The 7834-nt window shown below is 40.0% G+C and overlaps 1 pseudogene; it reads left to right on the top strand.

Moving 5' to 3' along the window:
• The first annotated feature begins 2549 nt into the window (after nt 1-2549).
• On the top strand, nt 2550-3488 carry LOC121438921 (annotated as a pseudogene).
• The last annotated feature ends 4346 nt before the right edge of the window (nt 3489-7834 follow it).

Here is a 7834-nt window from a genome sequence, read left to right as displayed (position 1 = left end):
AATAATTCATAACAAAAGACTGTCCTAAAATGAAATACTGTAAGAATGAAGAGATAAAGTGATTTTTTTATTGGAAGAACATGGAGCTATGCAAGAAGCAACACTTGCTTTTGTTGCACATTTCTTTCAACAGTTGCTTTCAGACTGCTTGGTCTTTTGGTCTGGGTCAATTTAATGGTGGTGGCTTACCCACTGTTATGAGTATTCATGGGCACACTTTGGGTTTTAGTGCTTACAGCTAAGTAATGCAATTTAAACTATTGTGAGATCCAGATGCAGCAATAACCAACAGCCACTTCAGTGTCTGATCTGAGTTGCTTCAGTGCTTTCATCTCAGCCTGAGCAGCCCCAGTCTTCACATTCCTGCAGACTTTGAGGTGTGTATACACTATGTCCTAGAGGGTCCAGATCTCCTTGACACTCCAGTACTTTGAAGACTCTCTCTCTCAGGTGTTTTCTTCTATTCTATGGCTTCCTGGTTATATTAGCTTAGGGTAATTCTTTTTGTTCTTATGTTATGGAAATGTCAGAGGCATCAAATAAAAAATATCTAAGAAATACTTGGAATTTAAACTAAAATCAACATCTTGAATTGGTGTGCACACCAGTGACTCAATCATTCAGGAGGCAGAAGCAGAAGGAGTATAAAATTGAGAACATCCTCAGGTTCATAGCAAGGTCAAGGCCAGCATCAGCTGTAGACTGAGGTCCTGTCTTAAAAGCAAGAACCATCAAACAAAACCTCAGAGCTCAAGGATATGTTTGTCTTAGTTTTAGAGAACTTTTCTATAAAGTGCAGAATACTTAGTGATCTCAGCATTGAAAAAATAAAGCTCCTGTAAAACAAATGCCTTATCTCAGTGAATATATGTATTAACACCTCAGTTTGGGCTTTTCTGGTCTAGTTTCAACTCCAGTGAACCCAAGAGAAAGATGCCACTTGGTCAACTAGAAGATATTTCATTTTTTGTATGTGATAAACATTTAAAAGCAATGGATATGAAGTAGAGAGTTTGAAGTGCGTAGTTTTGAGATAAGAAAACCTTTTTGGATTACTTTGTTTTATATTATTATATTATCTTCTTTTATGTGGCTCATAATACATGCACTTTATTAATAAGATGTAGATCTATAGCTAATAATGAATGGTTTTAAGTATATTATTTGACCACTTGCAATTTTAAAGTTGGAATTGGGCTACAGTTCTTACAGTTTGGAGATCAACACTCGAATAAGATTTTATTCTGGAACTTTTATTTATTAATATTTATTTATTTCATTTTATATACATATGTGTTTTGCCTGCATGTATGTTGTGTAGCACTTACTTGCCTGAGTCAGAAGAAGGCAGTGGACTCCCTGGAACTAGTTACAGATGGTCATGAGCCACCATGTCGCTACGGAGAATCAAACCCACGTTTTCCACAAGAGCAAATGTGCTCTTAAGACTGAGCCATCTCTCCTGTCCCTGTTCTGGAGATTCTAAAACAGAGAACAACATGGTGCATCCACCATAGATATATGTTGGATGGAGAAGCAGATTCTTGGCTCTTACAATTGGGATGAAATTATTCAATTACTAGATTAATCTTTTCACATATTCATGTAAATATAAAGCATACTATTCATGGTTTCTATATGGTTTTACATCCATGGGGAGGTTTTAGAGTTAGCACACACACTAACATTTCTATACATGTATGTGGAGTATAGTAGTGAACTTGAATATACATTTGTGCACACCTTTTCTTACAAGACCCTGTGTCAAGGTAATTGTTTTTTTCACAAAGCCACTTTTAAAGTACTGAATTATATTAATTTGATAAAATAATGACACTGGTAACTGGGCCAAATAACTATCATAAATACCAAAGCTAAGACTGTTAATTGAAATTATAGAAACTGCATGTATGTTGATGATGTATGGAAACACTGAGGCCCTTGAATTCCACTGCTTGGGAAAGAATCTCTTTTAAAACGGAAATTCCAAAATAGGATCACTACATGGTCATCTTTGGAAAGTTCACATTTGTCACAATGTAGTGCAAATAATATTTTTTTTTTTTTGTGGCATGTTCTCTCCTTTGGACCCTCATAGCTTCACATCTGCAGATTTTAGTATCTAGCCTGTAGTAACTACAGATACGAGGAAAGCAAAATACAATCATGGCCAAGATGACTGTAGTTTGGTGGTAGTAGACAATGGAGAGGGGACTGTTTTAGGTTTCAATTATAAAATAAAGCAATATAAATCAGTAGGATTGGATTTCTAAGACATGAGGCCCAGATGCAATACAGGAACATGAAGTGTGTATTCTGTATAGGATATGGGTGACAAAGCATTTATTATGCACAATATGCTATGTATACAGGAATTACACAGTGGGCACATAGATATATAGGCCATGTCCTGTCTGGAAGACAAAAGTGAAGTGACAGATAAATCATGAATGGGCAGGTAAAAGAGTGATGATATAGACATATTGACAAATGCCACAAGTTTGATAGATAATCTGTTATTTTTTAGGTATATAAAATATGCTTCCACTATGCTTTCTGGATAATTACACGTCCCACTTATGTCCTCGTTAAACAATGTCTTTTATTTTCAAAATGGAATTGGAGTCTTTGCCAATGTATTTCTCCTTCTTTTTTACATTTTCACAATTCTATATCACAGACCTAAGCCCATGGACATGATCTCTTGTCAACTGACCTTCAGCCATACAGTAATGCTCCTCACTGGAGAGGTTGTTTGGGTTACAGACATATTTGAGTCACTGAACATTGACAATGACATTAAATGCAAGACAGCGTTTTACATACACAGGGTGATGAGAGGCCTCTCCATCTGCATCACCTGCCTCCTGAGTATGTTCCAGGCTGTCACTATCAGTCCCAGTACCTCTTTCTTGGCGAACTTTAAACTTAAGCTAAAGAAGTACATAATCTATGCTTTCTTCTATATTTGGTCTCTCACTTTGTCATTGTATAGCTACCTGATCTTCTATGTAGGTGGTTTAACCAATGTAAGTGAGACCAATCAGATGAAGGTCACTAAATCCTGCTCACTCTTACCCACAAACTACATCATCAGGGCACTGAATTTAACAGTGACAACCTCCATTGATATATTTCTTGTAGGAGTTATGCTGACCACAAGTGCATACATTGTGCTTATCTTGTTCAGACATCAGAAGCAACACAGGTATCTTCACAGCCTCAGCCACCGGAGATCATCCCCTGAGAAAAGGGCCAGTCAGACCATCTTGCTGCTCGTGACTTTCTTTGTGGTCATGTACTGGGTGGACTTCATCATCTCATCCACTGCAGTCCTGTTATGGATGTACAACCCAGTCATCCAGAGTGTTCAGAAGCTTGTGTTGAATGTTTATCCTACAATTACTCCTTTGGTACAAATCAGTTCTGATAACAGAATAATCAATATACTGAAAAACATTCGGTCAAAATACCACCAGATTTTGTAAACAATTGTATTTTTTCTTTAAAATGTATTTATTTTAATTTATATGGAGAGTGTTGTGCCAGCTTGTGTGCATGTGTGAATTTTTCGTTCCCAGGGAGGGCAGAAGTTGTCATCGAATTTCCTGGACCTGGAGGTGCAGATGGTTGTAGGGAATATTGGTGTTGCATCAATAATTTTTGTCTAAAAAACAGACTTTTCATTAACTGTTTAATAGTCATACATTTAAATACAATCTTGTCTAACACCACATAAACATTCTTGTAACATTTCTGCTGCCAAGTGGTATAGAGTCCTTTAAGTTGATTATACACCATAAGTTTAAATTTCTACAGTAATTTTCTTATTCTCTTATCTTTACTATATCATAAATGTACCCTTGATGTTGAGGCTACTCTATTGAACCTGCTTAGTGATACTGATCTTTATCTGTTTTTCTTTTTCTTTTTTTGTTTTTATGACAGGGTTTCTCCATAGTTTTGGGGCCTGTTCTGGAACTAGCTCTTGTAGATCAGGCAGGCCTTAAACTCAGAGATTCATCTGCCTCTGACTCCCAAGTGCTGGGATTAAAGGCATGTGTCACTACTGCATGGTGCTGATACTGACTTTTTAAGTTTTTCTTTTCAAAATATTTTAATCTACTCTTTCTTCAATAATTGTTTAAATATCTGATTGTAGTTTAAATCTATTTTTGTAATTATCATTTCTCTGGATCCATATAAATTATGTGAGTTTCAAATCCATTTTTAACTACAGTTACGTAAACACTATTACATGAAGTTTTCATGTACCTCTATTTACACTTCATTTCATCTATGCTTCCTGAAATATTGCTGGCAGATAGAAATACATACATATATGCTATACAATGCATTATGTATACATATGTGTGTGTGCATAGATTAAGGATGTGTTTGAATGTGCACATGGTGGCCATTGTTGTTGATTGTTGTTCTTCATATGTCATTCTCCTTGACTCTCATCTTGAGTTATGAGAGGGCATCTCTCACTATGACAAGGGGCTTATCTGATAGGGCAAATGGTAGCCCTACGCATTCTGTGGTCTCTGCCACTACAACTCTGAGATAAAAGTGTTCACCACCATGCTCCAGCTTTTTCAAACATTATTCTCTGTTATTGAAAAGAGGTTTGTTTCACACAATGTATTCTGATTAGGGTTTTCTTCCTCCTACTCCTCTCAGTTCTTCCCACATTTCCTCCAGTAAACAACCCTAAGATAAAACAAAAGCAAATAAATCAGAATAGAAAAAAAAAGAAAAAGAGCTAAAGACAAAGCACAAGAGAGAGTTCATAATATATTTATCTTTTTTGGGTCTGAGTAATCTCATACAAGATAGTGTTTTTTATTTCCACCCAATTGCAAGCAAAATTCAAAATGTAATTTTTTTTTTTTACCGCTGAATAGTACTCTAATGTGTATATGTTCCACACTTTCTTTATCCATTCTTCCATTGAGGGGCATCTAGGTTGTTTCAAGGTTCTGGCTATTACACATAATGCTGCTATGAACATAGTTGAACAAATGCTTTTGTAGTATGATTGGGCATCTCTTGGGTATATTCCAAAGAGTGGTATTGTTGGATCCTGAGTTACATTGATTCGCTATTTTCTGAAAAACCGCCAGACTGATTTTCAATGTGGTTACACAAGTTTTCATTTCCACCAGCAATGGATGAGTGTTTCCCTTTCTCCACATCCTCTCCAGCATAGGCTATCCTTGGTGTTTTTGATTTTAGCCATTCTGACAGGAGTAAGATGGTATCTCGCAGTTGTTTTGATTTGCATTTCCCTGATTACTAAGGAGGTTGAATATGACCTTAAGTGTCTTTTGGCCTTTTGAACTCCTTCTGTTGAGAATTCTCTGTTCCGTTCAGTATTCGATTTTTTAATTGGGTTAATTAGAATTTTAATGTCCAGTTTCTTGTGTACTTTATATAATTTGGAGATCAGACCTTGTCTGTTGCGGGTTGGCAAAGATCTTCCCCCATTCAGAAGTAAGAAAAACATATATAGATCCTCCAAGAAATTGGAAGCAAATAAGATCACTGGGCAAAAGTTGGGAGCATGGGGTAGGAGTTGGGGTGGGTCCAGGTTTGGGCGAAGGTAAAAAAGGGAGAGAGAAATGAGAAGGGAAAGACTGAGGAGAGCTTGGGGGAGTAGGAAGGTGGAGATGGAGGAAGGGCAGATAAAGGGCAGGAAAGAAGATATCTACATTAAGGGCGCCATTTGAGGGTTGGCAAGAGACTTGGCTCTAGAGGGGATCTCAGGTGTGCATTTGGAATTTCCCAGCTAGGTATTGGGCAGCAGTGGAGAGGATGCCTGAACTGGCCTTATCCCAGTATCACACTCATCATTATCTGGAATATCACCCTACGACAGATGGAGATAGAGACAGAGACCCTCATCAGAGCAAGAGACTGAGCTCCCAAGGTCCTGTTGAACAGCAGAAGGAGGGAGAAGATGAGGAAGGAAGGCAGGACTGCAAGGGGTTGGTCCACCCACTGAGACAGTGTGCCTGTTTTAATGGAAGCTCACCAAATCCAGCTGGACTGGGCCTGAGAGCACATAATGAAACCGGACTCTCTGAATGTGGCTGATAATGGGGACTGACAGAGAAGTCATTGCCAAAGGCACTGGGACATGTTTCTCTGCATGTACTGGCTTTTTGGGACCCTATTCTATTTGGATGCAAAGCTTCCTAGGCCTGGATATACAGGGGAAGGCCTTGGACTTCCCACAGGGCAGGGTTCTCTGCCCTCTCTTAAGAAGGGAGAGGGAGATCCTACAGGGGCTATACTGCCCAAACCACCTCTCTCTTCCTATCCCATTCAGCTTACATCCAGATCCCCACACCCCCTGTCTCCCTCCCTCCCTCCCTCCCTCCCTCCCTCCCTCCCTCCCTCGCTCCCTCCCTCCTTTGGGGCATAGCGCCTCCCTGCCCAGCCTGCTAGGACGCTGGGACCGAATCCGAACCAGGAGGACAAAGGGGTGGCCGGTAGCTCCTTTGTTCCCAAAGCCTGCCCACAGCGAGCAGGGTGGGCCCTTTGTTCGCGAGCTAACCAAGCAGCGCGGAGTTTCCATCTGGGCACCCAGTGAAACATCATTGTGGTGAGTGAGTGCTGCGGCAGCTGGGAACATACCTCAGCCCGCCCACACTTCCTGGCCATCCTACAGGGGCTATACTGCCCAAACCGCCTCTCTCTTCCTATCCTATTCAGCTTACATCCAGATCCCCACACCCCCTCTCTCCCTCCCTCCCTCCCTCCCTCCCTCCCTCCCTCCCTCCCTCCCTCCCTCCTTTGGGGCATAGTGCCTCCCTGCCCAGCCTGCTAGGACACTGGGACCGAATCTGAACCAGCTCCTTTGTTCCCATAGCCTGCCTGCAGCGAGTGGGGTGGGCCCTTTGTTCACGAGCCAACCAAGCAGCGCAGAGTTTTGATCTGGGCACCAGGTGAAACATCATTGTGGAGAAACATCTCTGGGGAGTGACATCACTGGGAAGGTACATCAGTGGGCAAGAAGACCTGATCCTGTAAAAGAAGATCCGAAGGGGAGTATTGGGAGGAAGAGATGGGCAGACGCCAATGCAGGAATTCTCCCAACAATCTGAAAAACAACACGAAACCACCAGAAGCCAGTGACCCCACAACAGGAGGACATGAACACCTTAGTCAAGAAGAAGTAGAAAAAACTGACTTCATGAAAGTGATTGACACCCTTAAACAGCATATAAAAAACGCCCTTATAGAAATGGATGAGAAGTATAATAGAAAGTTCGAGGAATTGAGTAAATCAGTGAACGATACCCTAGGAAACCAAGGCAAAACAATCAAGCAGATAAAGGAAACAGTTCATGACTTGAAAACTGAAATGGAGGCAAAGAAGAAAACACAAACAGAGGGCCGGCTGGACATGGAAAATCTAGGTAAACGAATAGAGACTACAGAATCAAGTATAACCAGCAGAATACAAGAGATAGAAGAAAGAATCTCAGATTCTGAGGATAACATAGAGAAAATAGACACTCTGATCAAAGAAAACAGCAAGTCAAACAAAATCTCATCACAAAACATTCAGGAAATATGGGACACAATAAAAAGACCAAACCCAAGAATAATTGGAGTAGAAGAAGGAGAAGAAGTGCAGCTCAACGGTACAGAAAATATACTTAATAAAATATTAGAAGAAAACTTTCCCAACCTGAAGACAGATGTACCTATGAAGGTTCAAGAAGCATACAGAACACCAAATAGGCTGGATCAAAAGAAAACATCCCCTCGCCATATAATAATCAAAACACAAAATATACAGAATAAAGAAAGAATATTA

Source organism: Microtus oregoni, unplaced genomic scaffold, assembly GCF_018167655.1.
Source record: "Microtus oregoni isolate MIOR12 unplaced genomic scaffold, Mior012 000002F_ref0000024, whole genome shotgun sequence".
NCBI lineage: Eukaryota > Metazoa > Chordata > Mammalia > Rodentia > Cricetidae > Microtus > Microtus oregoni.
The sequence above is the reverse complement of the archived record's forward strand: the minus strand, read 5'-3'. Positions and strand labels throughout refer to the sequence as shown.